Raw genomic sequence first — 17,430 nt, 5'->3', positions numbered from 1 at the left:
TCCCCCATATTATTGTTATATCATTTTTATAGTCTCCATAGACAGTTTTGAATTTTGGCTGCTGTTAAAATATTTTACATTTGGCCCATAGGAAAATATTTGTGTATTTATATATCAATTTTCTGTCTAGCCACATGACCATTTTGCTAGTTAATTTTTACTTTTCAATAGATTCTAATATTTGACAGGAAAATATATTATGTATAAATGAGAAGAAGTCTTGTCTTTTTGTTTATAATACCTTACTTCATCCTTTTGGTTGACAATAACTTTTCTATGTACTATAATGTGATCATTGTTTATACTCCCTCACATCTCATATCCAAGTCCATGCCTTCTTTCTGTCTCTGTTTAGAAAACAAACAAGCAAATTAATAAATACACCAGAGTAAAAATGAAACAAAAAAGCATGAGAAACACAGTCAAACATAAACACACACACACACACCCCATAAAAGAACAAAAATTGTAAAGTATACGATACAAGCAAAAGAGAAGTAAGGTAAAAAATAAAAAGCCCAATGAAAGCAATGTAAATAAAAAATAAAAAAAATCTCAAGAATACCATTGAGCTCATTTTGTGTTGGCCACCTACTGCTAAGTATGGGACCTAGCCTTAAGCGTGGTTTATGTATTCAGTGAGACTCTATTGGAGAAAGCCAAGTTTTTGAAAGTGGTTGTACAACTTCATTCTTCTTGTGATTTTATCCTTTGGTAATAGCGTCATCATGGATTTAAATATTGGTAGTATGGTAGACAAAGCTGTCATACTTTTTTACTGATGCCCATCAAAATTTAGTGGCAAATACCCTTGACAAAATTAATAATGGTGTCCTTTTGTTGTAGTTGTGAATTATATTAATACAATTTCTGATGATTGTTTCTTAATTTCTTGCATTAAAACCTTTTTTCCTCAGAAAATACACTTCTTTTAAATTAGCCTATATATATATATATAACATATATATACATATATATGTTATATAATATTACATCATTCTTATCGGTTTTTAAATGAGGTTTGACTTAATTTCTACTTTAGGTGCTTGTTTTGTTACATGTATCAGATAAACTGGGTAGCTTAAGAGTAGTTTATGAAAAACAAGTCAAATATGTAGGAAACCAGCATTGCTTCTCAATCAGAGAAGGATAGAGTTTGAAAGAGTTTAATTGTCTTTGAAAAGGAAGCTGAGATAAAAGGATGAAGCTGGTTTTTGAAGTTCCTTGAACACATGCTTATGATATGTGTTCTTTGTTCCATGGGGAAACTACTAGAGTTTATGCACAAGAAAAGATAATTTGATTTGTTATTTTGAGACAGAACATGAAAAAAGTATTGTCTCTACACAGAGATTGAGTATGAAAAATAGGAAAATGCCTAAAAGAATCATTGGACTTGGGGAGCTGTTGGACATCATGACTTTTAAGAAAGCAGTATATGGACAGTGTCATTGGCATGAAAGCGATCATTGATCATTACTACTATGAGATCATTAGGGAATATTGAAAAGAAGCTTCAAAACATGTCTTGTGGCAATAAAAAAACAATAGCCTCACTGTTCATGAGCTGTTGTCTTCCAAGAAGACACTGTTAGAAATTAAGCAACGGAGATAAAGAGAATGGAAATGTTTATTAGGCTCCAGATTGCACTTGAAGATACAGTGACAACACATGGAGGAAGACATGGGGCAGAGGACTGGAGTATAATTTATACATTCTTGAAGTTGCATTGTCCTATGGCAACAAAGTAGACTTCAGTCTAACCCAGTGATTCTTGATCTGTTGGTTGTGACTCCTTAGGATTGAATGACCCTTCTACAGGGTTGCATATCAGATATCCAGTATATCAATTCATAGAAGTTGCAACATTACATTTATGAAGCTCCAATGAAATAATTTTATGTTTGGGCATCACCATGACATGAAGAACTGCATTAAAGTTCTTTATTATGAAGAACAGCTGGTCCAGTTGCAGGTTCTGTGGTATAATGTGCAGCGGATATGGCCAGCCATATGGAGCTCAACAGCAGTGCCAAGATGCCCACCCTGGGCCTGGGCACCTGGAAGTCCCCTCCTGGACAGGTGACTGAGGCCATGAAGACTGACATTGTCATTTGGTACCGCCACATTGAATGTGCTCAGGTGTAACAGAATGAGAAGGAGGTGTGAGTGTCCCTCCAGGAGAAACTCAAGGAGCAGGTGGTGAAACGCTAGGAGCTCTTCATTGTCAGCAAGCTGTGGTGCACGTTCCACAACAAGAACATGGTGAAAGGAGCTTTCCAGAAGACACTCAGTGATCTGCGGCTGGACTACCTGGACCTCTACGTTATTTATTGGCCAAAATGTTTCAAGCCTGGGTATGATTACTTCCCGCTGAATGCATCAGGAAATGTGATTCCCAGTGACAATGATTTTGTGGACACATGGACAGCCATGGAGCAGTTGGTGGATGAGGGTTTGGTGAAATCGATTGCTGTCTCCAACTTCAACCCTCTTCAGATCGAGAGAATCTTAAAGAACCTTGTTTAAAATATAAGCCTGCAGTTAATCAGATTGTCACCCATACCTAACTCAGGAGAAGCTGATTGAGTACTGCCAATCCAAAGGCATTGTGGTGACTGTGTACAGTCCCCTTGGCGCTACTGACAGGCCTTGGGCCAAGGTAGAAGACCTTCTCTCCTGGAGGATCCCAGGATTAAACCAATTGCATCCAAGTACAATAAAACTACAGCTCAGATGCTGATCTGCTTCCCCATACAAAAAAACTTGGTGGTGATCCAGCCTGAACTGCTGAGACCTGATGGTCTTTGACTTCAAGCTGAGCAAACAGGACCTGACCACTCTACTCAGCTACAACAGGAACTGGAGAGTGTGTGCCTTGATGAGCTGTGCTAAGCACAAGGATTGCCCTTTCCACGCAGAAGTCCGAAGCTTCTTCCGTTGCCTGCTCTCCCCCACGAGGCTTGGACCTGTTCTTCCTGCTTTGTCTGCCCTTGCAGGTGTAGTGTGTCCTGTGTCCCTCTGCTCTTGGTGGAACCTTGTAAATGGCACAACATGGGGTTTTTTTGTTTTATGTAGTCTCTGGAGAGTATTGTCAGTAGCTGAGAGATTTTCTTCAGCCTTTTTTGGTTTTTCTTCTTACCCACCTGGAAAATGTTTAACACAAGTACACGTTCCAACCAAAGAGAAGCAAGATTGATAGTTCAAGTAGTGCCACTAACACTTAAGGTTTGAGTGCTCAGAACTGTAATCCTTTGGGTCAGATTTCTCTTGGCTTCAAATAAAAACTGCTTTTGAGAAAAAAGAAGAGCTATAATGTAGAATTAGGAAGGTTGTGAGCCATTGCTCTAAACAAATGCATAACAAATTGGCAATTTAGCACTGTAAAGTGAGTCTATGACTACAAACTGAATGTTGATTAAGGAAGGAATGGCATAATTCCTACAAGGTCATTTTGTTCTGAATTGTCCTACAAACCTACATTCTTTAAAACTTTCTATTTTGTTAAATAAAATATACAGAACACAAATGCAGAGTTCAGCTAATAAGCACAGGCTAGATTGTATAATCATCAATACAGAAGAGAAGTAAAACATTATTAAGGGCTCATAAATAAGTCCTCAATCAACTAGCTATGGTCTCTTCCTAAAAGAGAACTCATATCATTATTTTAATGGAAATTTTATCTTTGATTTTCTTTGTAGAGTATGATGCAATAATGGTTCTCTAAATAATAAAATAACTAATTTACCTCTTTTTGAATATTTTATGGATTATTCAACAATGTTGAGTATAGTGACCACATTACCTCATTTAGAAACTACCCTTGGGTTATTTTGCTATTATGAAGGAAGATTACCAAAAGCAAATGGAAGAGTAAAGGGTTCATTTGGCTTAAGCTTCCACATCACTGTCCATCACTTAAGAAAATGTTGAAGGACTGGAGCTCAGCCAGGACAAGAACATGGAAGCAGAAGCTGGTGCAGAGGCCATGCTTATCATTGCCTGGTCAGCCTGGTCATCTTGCTTTCTTATTGGACCACCAGTTCAGGGATGGTGCCACCCACAATAGTTTGGGCCTTCCCCCATAAATCACTAATGAAAAAAATGTTTTATAGCCTGATGTTACAAACGCATTTTCTCAGTTGGCTCATATGACTCTAAACTGTGTCAAGCCAGCACAGGAACATATCATAATTTGTTCCTCAGTCCACAATTTGTGAACGCAGGTCTGGAATGCTTTTCTTGAGTAGGAGTGAAGGATGCAGATTTGCAACTGTAGAAGGCAATGCTGTAGACAAACTTCTACTTTTAACAGCAACAGGAAAAGATTACTTGTTGATCTGTTTGTGTGCCAGACATCAAAGTTGTCAGAAATAAATATCTGTGACACAAGAATGCTGAGTGCTGATAATTCCTTGTTTATGTTTAATTTTGACAGTTATATGTATTGGCTATTGACCATTTGGTATCTTCTAAAGCTCTTCCTCCTCTCTCCAGTTTATGTTCACATTGGGGGGTCTTTTGTTATTTTTTCATTAATATTAAGGAGTTCCATAAGTACATATAAGCGTATTTGTATATATAATGAAAATTTTGACAAGTGTATGTTTGTTTAAAATATACTTTCTCATCACTTGAAGGATATATTTTAATAAGCAAAACACTGCAGATTTAGTGTTAATATAAGCCAGTTGGTCACACTTTAACTTTATGGTTAGTGCTTTCTACAGGCACTAATCTTACGCTTCCCTAAGACAACAATAGCATCTTTCTAGTCCATCCTTTAGTGTTTCCCCTCTTTTGCATCACATCCCTTGCCTTTCACTCCTGCTCACTGGAACTGTATATATGTTTATGACTCAGCTCTGCTTTCTGGGGGAAACCTGGCAAAGACAGCATATTTTTCATCATGGAAATTAATATATCTTCCTCTCCTACTCTGTTTCTGTCATTTAATTTGTTTTTAAAGTCATTTGCTCTGAGAGCCATTATTTATTTATATATTTATGTTTTAAATTTTAAGAAAACTTTTAAGTCTTCTTGCTTGTCATGTGTCTCTTTTATATACTTTCTGTTCGTATTATATTATACTTCATATTTTGACATAGGAAATACACATCTATGCACATCTTCATTTTTGAAAAAATTGTTGACACAGTATTCATATTTATCTTGAGATACAACCTGATAACTTGATACGTTATAAAATGTGTAGTGATTAACCTGGAAGAATTTGCATGTCTATTTCCCATTTGTAATTTCTGTGTTCATAATCTTTATAATCTTCTTTCATATATATGTCAGACCATAGTTATTCTTTTTATACCTTAATGGACCAAAAATCATTTCTCCTTTGTAACTGTGTTGTTTTTACCGAGTTTAATACTTCTATACCCTGTCTTTTACCATTTACCTTTCTCCTGTGATCACTATTTCACTCACTTCTGTGGGATGAATATATTTTGGAATCCAAAATCAAATGAAAACATGCAGTGATTAAATTTTAATGGCCATTTTGGAGATTACAATAAAGAATTTTGACTTCTCAAAGACTGAAGTTAGTTAATATTTGTATTCTTTTTTGGATAATAGAAGTTATTGCACATTGTCAATCCACATGAATTTATAGCGTTGTTATATATTTTATTTTTATTTACATACAAGGTATTATTATTACGGTTTTAAACCATCAGTATGTTTTTGTCTTTTTTTCAAATGTGAGAGCTAACAAGAGGATTTGGAAGCAGACTACTTGCCGAGTGATCTCAGCAAAAACGATAGTAAACAAGAGAAAAGAGGAGAAAGCACTAATGAAGAATTAGTTGGTCAAAGGTGACAGGGGTCCCTGTGACATAATATTGATGTGGGGAGACAAAGAAGAACACCGGCTGGTGAGACTCTGGACTCCTTAATCACTAGCAGTCATCTCTACTAGATGAGATCTATCCGGGAGATGATGATTTCTGCCTTTTTGTGCTATGCCTGCTTAAAGCTGAGTGTACTTCAAAGATATCAGAGAAAACCCATGGCCAGATAATAAAAGCAAATGTCTTCAAAGCCATGATTATTTCAGGAAGTGTCTGCTATGGCTGTTTCTTGGGACACGCATCGGAGAATTGGTTGCATGCTGTTTATTTTTTATTCAAGTTACAGTCATCTGGGAAAAAGAAACCTCAGTTGAGAAAATGCCCACATCAGATGGGCCTGCAGGCAACTCTAGGGGTCATTTTCTAGTTAATGGAAGGACCTAAGCCACTGTGGGCAGTGCCATCCTGGGAAGGTCATTTTAGCCTGTAAGAAAGCAGGCTAATTCTGTATTACCTTACTCAGGATGGTTTTTTCTAGTTCTGTGCATTTTCTTGTGCATTTTATGATGCTGCTTCTTAACACTGAGCAGGACTCATTATGTAAATGTATCACATTTTCTTTATCCATTCTTCACTTGACAAATACAGTATGTACTCACTCATAAGTGGATACCAGACATAAAGCAAAAGATACCCAGCCTATAATCCACAACCCCAGAGAAACTAGAATCCGCTCCCAAAAACAGATGGAAACAGATGCAGAAATCCACAACTAACCCTTGGGTCTAACTCCTGGAGTACAATCAGAAGTGAGAGAGGAGAGATAATATGAAAAAGCAGTCAAGACCATCATGGTGAAAGCCACAGAATCAGCTGATCCAAGCTAGTAAGAGATCACTGACTCCGGTCTGACAAAGTGGGAACCTGCATAAGACCAAACTAGAATCCATTAATATAGGTGACAATGGTATGACTGGAAAAATATATGAGGCCACTGGCAGTGTGTCCAAGAATGCACAAAATGACTTATGGAGCCCATTCTATATGGAGAGATACCATATAGACGCAGGGGTGTGAGGGTGGAGAGGTGCCTTGGTCCTGCCTCAAGGAGATGATGGGACAGACTTATTAGATTTCCCAGGGGAGGTCTTACTCTCTCCAAGGAGCAGATGGGAGGTGTGGTGGGGGAAGAAAGTGGAGGGAGCAGAAGGAGAGGAGGGAGGGTGAACTTGGATTGGAATGTAAAAATATATTAATGAAAATGTTAGAAAAGGAGAAAGAGAGAGAGACAGAGAGAGAGAAAGAAAGGAAGGAAGGAAGGAAGGAAGGAAGGAAGGAAGGAAGGAAGGAAGGAAGCTGAGCAAGCCATGGAGCAATCCAGTATATAGTATTCCTCTTTGATTTCTACTAATCTATGTTCTTGTTTGCATTCCTGTTATGATTTCCTTCAGTTATGAATTTTGGTTGGGACATGTGAGTCAGGTGAACTCTTCCCTTCCCAAGTAGCTTTGGATTATAGTGTTTATCTCACCAACAGAAAATAAGACCAAGCCAATTGTCTGTAATAAAACGTCTGTTATAAAATGTATACAGACATGTTCAGGTCTTATATGTTGTTTTTCTGTTGTTTATGTTTCAGTTTGTGGCTGTTCTCAGTTTCTAAAATATAAGCCAAAATAAAGATGAATACAATTTCTACCTTTTGAGGTTAATTAGGAGGACGCGTCTCTCATTGGACACTTGTAGGGTGTTGAAAAGTGTCAATCAATTTTGAGGCTAATTTTAAGTTCTAGATGTGTTTCTTCTGATTTGTTTGTTTTCCTGTATGCAAGTATGCCAGAGGGAGATATGATTTGGCTTCCTGACAGTTATTACACCCCTCCCAGGCCTACTTGTACCAATTAAAGAAAGGATTTTTGGCCAAGCAGCTGACTGCACTGCCTTTATTTCAGTATCAAACACTTTGAATGCTCTGCAGGTCTCTGGAGGAAACTGACCAACAACTAGACTACTTGTCACTGGAGCATGGGTAAAAAGAATTCTGTTCCATTCATGACTGTTCTATGAGCTTGAACTTTTCTATAAACATTTATACCATGTCAGAGGGCATAGATGTAATGCCCTCGGTGTTCTCGTACTATTGTGACTGGTGCAAAGGGGACAATGAATGATTGATGTAAACACAATTCTTCATTTCTATGAAGATCTTCTCTGATTAGTGCAATTACCCTTCTCCTGGATATCTAAGCAGTCTGTTCACATTACTTTGTGATCTGGCCAGAACTCAACCTCCTTCACCATCCAGCTTCATGTTAACAGCAATAGATCCAAGCAAAGTTTTCCCTTGAGTATTCTTTTTCTTAACATTAAGAAAGACGTGACACAGCCACCAAGGAGGTGGAGCTATAGGAGCAGATGATGGCCCTGGCAGCAGCAGGTTTGTAGTAGTAACAACAGTTGTGGAGCAGTGGGAGCAGAAAAATAGTGGTGACGGTGTAGCCAGAGCTTACAGTGCTGTGACATTGGCAATGACAACAGAAACAATAGCAACTGTCCTGAAGGACCAAAGGTCTTAGACACCATAGGTAGAGGAGTGGTGACACTCACAACTGTTAAGGAGTGAATAATTCTGACTTTCTATGTGATCTGGATAATAATTTATGATGGATATTATTTCAGTTTTAAATGAGTGGTTTATTAAGTATGTAGCAAGCAAAAGTAAAAGAACGAATAGAAAGTAGCAAAAAGACAGAAGGAACAGGTAGTAAAAATCACCAAATCAAGCACTTATAACCTTCAACAGAAGTAGCCTGATAGAGAAAAGTTTGTATATTAATTAATTTTTCTGTTGCTGTGATAAGACAATGTGACCAAAGCAAACTTATAGGAGGGAGTTTATTTGAGGTTTATGGCTTCAGAGGCTTAGAATCCATGACAGTGGATCAGAGGTAGCAAGCAACAGATGGCTGGAACAGGGGAGCAGTTGACAGCTCATATCTTGATCTGCAATGGGGTGAATCTGTGTACACTCCAGTCCTGTCCAGTGTCCTATTTTCCCCAGCAAGGTCACAAAGTAAAACCTCCTCAAATAGTGTCACCAACTGGGGGGTCCAAGCACTCAAATGCATGAGAATATTGTCGCTTGTGTCATAGTGATAGGGCTGTGAATGACTTGCACTATGGCCACTCTGTTTATGAACCCATTATGTTGGCATGGATCTTGAAAGAGCAGAAACTAGAAGGTTAAGACCATTAGATGAGTTTATTTGTTCATTGAGCTGCCCAGTGTCTTCTATGTTGTTTTCTATGTGGTGTGCCTGAATGTGACATAAAGATTTATGCAGGTTGTCTCGTCTGTCACAGAGGTGTTCATGTACTTCTTCCTCATCTATCGTTGTCTTTCACTCTCCACAGTTTTCTCATGTGTTACCCTGTTCTTTCTCTTGTTGCAAAGCAACACTGACTATTAGAATGGGAACACAGCAGGGACCAGCATCCTTGTGGTCTTTTGTCTCTGAAGCAAAAAGTGTATCTATGATTCCAAGAGGATAGGCACAGCTTTTGGCTTATTTTGTTGACTTTAGAGAACAGCACATCATTTCCACCACGATGGCTATTTCTTTTTTTAAAATAAATTTTGATTTAAATTGAAACCAATCTTCTTTACATACCAATACAAGTTCCCTCTCTTTGCATCCTCCAATGCCCCCATGAATCCCCCACCAACTCCCCAGGGAAGGTGAGTTTTGCTGGGATTAGAAGAATGTGAATTTGAACTTGGAAGAGCACAGTGGTTGTGTGAATTTTCTTGTAGAAAGTGACTGGTCCCTTAAAAGAAACAGAACTCCCCCTCGTCACTCTCCTCCAAATAAATTTCTCCCACGACTTTCTGTATTTGTACACAAATGTATAATCAACAATTATACGAACCAGACTTTAAGAATATAATTATAATGGTACTGAAGAAAATAAGAAGGAAAGGCATTCAAATTGAACTGTATACAAATATATTTAAAGAGAATATTCAGTGCACATAACCTTACCAAAAAAGCAGAGATTATAGGAGTCCACATCGTAACAGGTCAAGAAAACACTTTTTACATAATTCTTAATAAAAATGGTTTTCCACAAATTAATGACACTAATAAACAAATAGTATACTATAAATAATCAAAGAGGGCTGGGAGTATAGCTCAGGGTTTGGGTATTCTGGGATCAAAGGCCACCACAAAACAAAAATAAAAATTCCCATTGCTTGTCAGTCACTGAGAAGGTTGTGGAAAAGCAACCACTTCTAGATTCGACTGGAGCCTGATTTCACAGTATGAACTCACACTTTGTACTGTAAACCAGACCAAAAGCCCAGAGCTTGAAATGTCAGAGTTCCAAGTAGACAAAACTACTAAAGCTGTTCAGCAAATTAATGTTGTAAAACTCCATTCAAGTATTCATGTATCTACCTACAATGGTAGTGAAGTTCTCAATCTTGTTTTAGAAGCATCTCTCTGTAGTGAGCACTGAGAAATTCAGAAACACAACCCTGATCTAAGTGCTGAGAACACACAATATTTGAGTGTTCAGGCCCAAATGGTCCATCTATATCAACAACCCCAGTCTCAGGAAACATCACATAGCATGAAAAGGCAAGAGTGCAAGAGCATGATGATAGGGAGGGGTGCTGCGTATTTTGTCCTTGAAATAGAGCACGAGGGCTGCAAACTCCCTGCAGGCATGGGTACATACAAAAGGTTAAGCCAACAAGATCAATCATCACTCCACAGGCAGCACTAACTGCAGTTTGAGGGTCAGAAGAAAAAAATGGTGTGTGTTTGTTGGAGGAAGTGCATGAAGTGGACATGTGGAAGACAGATCCAGGATCATTGGAAGGGGAGAGTTGTAGATGGATATGGTCAAGATATATTGAATGCATGTATGAAACTGACAAGAAGTTAGATAATTGAGAATGGAATGGAGGAAGGGAGGGAATGAATGAAAGAATGAATGAGATAACACCATTGAAAGCAAAGTCACTCCTAAGAAACATATAAACAAAAGGACAAAAAGGCTTAATCCCTACATGCAGGAGGCAGAAGCAGGCCCTCCTGATTTACTTAGTGAGGTTTAGGCCATCTAGAGCCTTGTCTAAAAAGAGAAGACAGGAAATATTTTAAAGACAGCTAATGTACAGCACCTGGTGGTTATATATTCTTGGGACACACATGGTGATAAAGAAAAGAAGTTGACTTCCACATACAAAATGGCATGTGCTACTAATAAATAGATAAGTGACATTTAAGAAATAACTTTTATTGCACACTTCTCAGGGAGCCTTAAACACACTAACATTTATTTCTATTTTGCCGTGGTGAGGGTTTTTGATGAAACCACATCTGGTGGGTGCTAGGCAATCCCATGCCTACTGATCCACACCTCTAGCCTTGCTGTACACAAGCCTCTCTTTCTTAATTTTTATTTATTTTTTTATTTTTAAGACAGTATTTCACTCTATACCCTACGCAGGTTTCTAATGTACAAGCTACCTGCCTCAGCCTCCTGTCCAATATGCAATTCTAAAGAGTAAGTACAACTGGCTGGAGATGACTCAGCAGTTATGAACACTGCTGCTATTAGAAAAGACCAGAGGTCAGTTCCCAGAACCCACCCAGCAACATGCAGCTTTCTGTAACTCCAGTTCCAGGGAATCTAACATCCCATTCTGGCCTCTATAGGCACAGGCAGACATGTGGCACACAGATATACACAGTTGCAAAACACCAATGTATATAAAATATTTAAAAAAGAATATTTTCCTATGCTGTCCCAATAGCATTTTCTATTTTCTTTGTTAATTATTTAGGTTAACATGCAAAGTAATGAATTTTGTTGTGCCATTTTCTCATCTATGAATGCTGTCTTTAAAAATTATCTAATACTCAAAAAAATATCTAATACTCAACACATATTTAATGCCTTAATTTTGTTCTTAAATGCCTTTTTATTGGACAGGCTCTCACTGTATACCATAGCTGGCTTGTAATGCGATATGTAGCCTAGGCTGGACTCAAACTCCCAAAAATCTATCTGCCTCTGCCTCCCAAGTGCTTGGTGGGATTAACGGCCTGTGCCACCAGTGCTAACCTCTAATGGATTTTGTACATGGTTTCTGCAGAATATGAACAAGGTCACAAATCATTCCTCTTAATTATGGCTTTAAAGTACCATTTTACCTATATAATGCCTTTCTTTTTTGACAAGGTCTTACTATGTAGCTCTTACTGGCTTGGAACTTGCTGTGTACTCAAGGCAGAGGTAGGCAGATCTCTGAGTCTGAGGCCAGCCTGATCTACACAATAAGTGTTGAACCTGTGGAGGCTGATGTCTCAGCAACATTATTGTTAGCAGCTGACAAATCATGTTTAAGCCATTCATCTGTGTTTTAACCAAAATTCTGAACTTGAATGTAACTAAACGTTGACAATAAGGTTATGGAAATGAAATGGATAATTTAGCTTAACATCTATTTGGGAAAACAGACAAGACTAAAAAAGGATGTGTTCTTTAGCCTGGTTTCCTTAGAAGATCATCCATTTAAGTTTGTGTTTCTTTTTTTAATAACTTATTTTTATTCCAGGCACATGGGTGTTTTGCTTGCATGAATGAGAGTGTCAGATCCTCTAGAACTAGGGTTATAGACAGGTATGATTTGCCATGTGGGTGCTGGGATTGAACCCTGGTCATCTGGAAAATCAGCCAGTGCTCCACTAGTGGGCTGTTTCTCCAGCCCACATATAGATTTTAACATCACTTAATAATCCTTGGTTAAATCAATAATTGTATTAGGAGCAGTCATAATGACATAGGCCTATAATCTAAGCATTTTGGACATAGTGACAGAAGGAGCAGGAATGCAAGACCAGCCTGTAGATATTTCACTCTGAGAGGATAGGCTTCCAGAAAGGAAGTGTTACACTTCTGAAGATAAAGGTATCCTAGATGTTGACAGGAGTCAAGGAATACCACAATGTCACACTGCACAACAAACCTCACACAAGAAATTTATTGCGGGGGCAGAAGGGTGGCTGCCTCTGATGGAGCTTTCCAAGATATGGATTGGTGAGTTTTTTTTTTTTTTGGTTTTTCGAGACAGGGTTTCTCTGTGGCTTTGGAGGCTGTCCTGGAACTCACTCTGTAGACCAGGCTGGCCTCGAACTCACAGAGATCCGCCTGCCTCTGCCTCCCGAGTGCTGGGATTAAAGGCGTGCGCCACCAACGCCCGGCTGGATTGGTGAGTTTTTAATGTGTAAGAGTCTTTAGGAACTGGGTCCAGTGTTCTGTGGGGAGTCTGGCAGTTGGATGTCCTGGCCACTCATGCACCTGGAGATTCTTACACAGCCTCCACTACACAGGAAATTCAAAGCCAACCTTGGTTACATGAGACTATCTCAAAAACCAAAACCCCAAAAAACAAACAAATGTGCTGGAGATGTTGCTCAGTTCGCATAGTACTTGCCCAGCTTTCATGCAGTCTTAGGTTCAATTCTCAGCTTATAAACCAGGCTTGGTAATACTTATCTGTAATTACAGCACTTGGGCCGTATAGGCAAGAGAATCACAAGGTCAATGTCAGTTTGTAGGCAGCCTTGGGCTTCATGAGATTGTTTCAAAACCTGAAAAAAACTGGGACTGAAGAGATAGCAACAAAGTAAGTGCATTTTCTACACTTGCAGAAGACCAGGCTTAGAACTGGTCTGAATTGGACTGAACCTGATAGAACCTGATTGAACCTTTCACCACTGGACTGAACTGGTCAGAACCAGCCTGAACTTGTGGGAACTGGTTGGAACCAGTCTGAACAGGATTGAACCCGTAGGGACTGGATAAACCGGTCTGAAGAGGTGGGAATCAGTTGAAACCTTTCAGGTCATCCTCAGCCATTTTAGCAATGAAAACTCCAGACTATCTTAGTCTAGAGCTATAGTGAGGATGCTGATTAGATAAATGAACACTTCTCTACTGTAAATGCTAAACATTTCCATAAACCCACTGGATGAAAGGATGGATTTCTGTGTTGATCTATGGAACAGCCTTATGAAACTGACGAACCCATTATAACACATTCTCTTTCTTAAGGAGGGAAACAGCTCTTTTAATGCCAGAACTTGTGAGAATTCAAGGATCACAAATACCAGATCCATCAAATGCTTCATTTATCCCATAAATATTTACTGTATGCCAAACTCCGTGTTAATGTCTTGGGGTATATGGTAATCAAACAACAGCTACAAGCAGTGGCCTGACTTTGGAGAGCTAGCATGGATAATGCTTCAGCTCAGAAGTAAATGCAAAGGAACTTCAATTGCCAAAGGGTATCAGATCTCTGAAATACTTTTAACTTGTTGAAGGCCTTAATTATGTGTGCAGTAATTAATAACATGTGGAATAAGTTTCTTTAAAACACATGGCTTGAAATATGAAGCATTTGGCTAAATAGATTGGGGTCATTGCTGGGTTTATGTCTTTAGGAGAGTGGTTAGAAGTTTCTGGTGACCCATTAAGTGGTAATAGTAATGGGCATGAGTGTGTGGTTATTTAGGTAAGATTTTATTTTTTTACCTGTAGGAGGAAACCATGAGCTGCCATTAGCCATGTGACTTATTAGAGGCACATACAGATGAGATAATAAAAGAGGGGTTTACCACACCACTAAACACACCACACTTTAGGCATGACTAAAGAGGTATATGGACGTAGGCGGTGAACTACGTCACTACCCAGGCCCACTTTTGGGCATGGCTAGGGGAGTTACAGAGGAAGGTATAAAAGACTGAACTACGGAAATCTTGCTCTCTTTTTCCGGCTTTCGGCTTACAGTTCAGTGGCAAAAATGTACTCTGCTCATCTGGGTTACTTGTTTTGTCTCTTGTGAGTAATTTCTACAATAAATACTTATTTTTGCTTTCAGTAAGTGTGCAGTTTATCATTACAGCATCATTTTGGTGTCAGAAGTTCCGGAACCCAGATCCAGGCACCCAGAAAGTGTCTGCTCCTTGGCCCGAGAAGGCAAATGTGGACTCTCCTTTCACTAAGTTCCCCACCACTTCGCTCAGCAAGGCACAATTCCTGTCAGCGGGAACCAGCATCTTCTGCCTGCCAGTAAGGTTAGATGGTATTCCGAGATTTCTCTCACGGCCATGTGCTCTTTTACTGGATGCCTGCTGACTTCGGCCATGTGCTCTTTCACTGGTGGCCTCCTGATTTTGGCCTGAATAAAATTCTACTGGTAACAAACTTAACTGCTTTATACAATGTCAGCTAACATTACGATGCAGGATGTTAAGAATTTTCTTGTTTTTTGTATGGATGGGATTTTAGAAAGGGTTGAGCACCTACTTGGAAGGTACTTCCTACCCACGATGGTGACTATTAGTTTCATAATCATTATAATTTTGTTAAAGAAATGGTTCAAAAATAGGGCGAAATATGACAAACTTATACACGTTTTACCGTCATCACAGGATGGTTATGATATCCTAGTACAAAGAATTCAGGAAATGGAAAATTCCTTGCAGGATAGCAAGGAAGGTTTGGTAGAAAATATTCAGGATATTAAAAATGATAATGTAGGTCTGACAGAACACAAAATTGAATTACTTTCAGGAAAAATGTGTTCAACAGACAGAATAGAAAAAGTGAAACATAATGTTGAAACGTTTAACCAACAAAACTGTTCCATGTTTGATAATTTCACTAGCAAACTACAAAGACTAGAACATAAGATTGAAAAGCTAACAGAAAAGAATTGTTCCATGTCTGAGAGCAATGACAAACTAGCTGATAGAACAGCATTTCTAGAAGGCATTTTACATGCCATTGAGATACTTTCTAAGGATGAGAATACTAAATATTTGGAATCACGTGTAAATGATGAATGCAAAAACTTGAACGACTCCAGGACACCCTTAGAAAATTATTTGTCCCAAGAACTTCAGGAGCTCAGAGAAACAATTATAAATAGATTACAGGTTTTAGAAGACGTTCAATCTGATACTTCAGAATCAGACCTACAGGCAACAGGTCAGTACAGGGGTTTCCCCACACCACTCAAATGACGGAAAGATCTCGCCAAGGTTGCTATGCATTCACCTATGGTTTTCCCAGTATCTGTAACCGAAAAACCAACAATGAAAAAGCACTCAAATGGTCCCATTGCTTACCAATGGTAACCTATACATATGAAGGACCTAAAGGGAATCAAGGAGGGCATTGTTTTGTATGGTCGTCATTCTCCCTCATGGGCCACTGTAAATAAAGTAACCCTGAAAGACTGGGCCCAATTAGCCTCTGCAGTGCTCGAAAATTATTGTCAAATTCAATGCAGGGCTTTATGGAGGCAAGAAGAAAAAGGCCTAGAGATTCAGGAATTAAAGTACAGTCATGATGCGCCCCAAGACAAGATTCTTGGGGAGGGTGCTTACGCTGACCCGCAGGTTCAGTCTGCATATGACGAGCACATGTTGTCGTTATGCCGTATAGCTGGTTTGAATGCTTTGGATAAGGTTTGTGAAACAGGAGAGATAATGCAACCCTATACCAAGGTAGTACAATGTCAAAGGGAAAGGTTTACTGAACTTTTAGAGAGATTATACAGAGCAATAGAAGCACAAGTAGCAAATCCAGAATCTAAGCAGCTCCTTATAGAATCTTTGGCATATGAGAATGCAAATCCACAATGTAAGCAGGTACTTTGGCCATTAAAAATAAGATTAGCACCATTGGAGTAATGGGTCCTATATACCACGAACCTTGAATGTAAAAGTCAAGATACGGGAGCTTGGGTAGGTGAAGCTATTTCTACAGGTTTGTGGAGGCACCAGGATGCCAAATTCCTTACCCATGATGATATAGAGGCCTGGGTAGGGAGGCAATCTCAAAAAAATTTAACAGGCATAAAGATGCCACATGCTTTAACTGTGGTAAAATAGGACATCTGAGTAGGAACTGTAGACAATGCATTCCTAGAAATAATTCTTTTACCAGGATTGCATCAGACAGAAGGCCTCAGCCTGCTGGTCTCTGCAGGAGGTGTGGAAAGGGACATCGTTGGACCAATGAATTCTGGTCGACTACAGAGAGATAAGGTAGACCTTTACAGCCAGGAAACATAAATCGGGGCCTCAGGAAGGCCCCAAAAAGCAAGATGGTCTGGTCATTCCCATTGACAGTGGAGGACATCCTCTCCCAGAACAATTAGAAGATCCACTGCCCATTGTAAATAATACGGAACTGGATAATACATTAACTCCAGAGGATGAATCAATTATATTAGGAAGAAATACAAAATATATATTTTGGAAAACTTCTATACAATATCATAGACCCAAGATACCAGTTATAGTAAATAATATGGTGATTAACAGAATTTTGAACACTGAAACTGATGTCACCATCATTACTCAAAATTCTTGGCCCCTAATTTGGCCTTTAAAATAGGTTAACATTCAATTCTTAGGGATTGGAACACTATCTCAAGTTAAACAAAGCATTAGATGGATTGACTTTATTGGGCCAGAAGGACAGAGAGGAAGGTTAAAGTCATATGTTGCAGATATTGCTATAAAC

The 17,430-nt window shown here is 38.8% G+C and overlaps 1 pseudogene; it reads left to right on the top strand.

Annotated features, from left to right (window-relative positions):
* Positions 1 to 2,002: 2,002 nt before the first annotated feature.
* LOC101843541 lies at positions 2,003 to 3,200 on the top strand (annotated as a pseudogene).
* The last annotated feature ends 14,230 nt before the right edge of the window (positions 3,201 to 17,430 follow it).

Source organism: Mesocricetus auratus, unplaced genomic scaffold (genome assembly GCF_017639785.1).
Source record: "Mesocricetus auratus isolate SY011 unplaced genomic scaffold, BCM_Maur_2.0 Super-Scaffold_100033, whole genome shotgun sequence".
Taxonomy (NCBI): Eukaryota; Metazoa; Chordata; class Mammalia; order Rodentia; family Cricetidae; genus Mesocricetus; species Mesocricetus auratus.
Note: the sequence above shows the minus strand (reverse complement) of the source record. Positions and strands in the feature narration are given on the sequence as shown.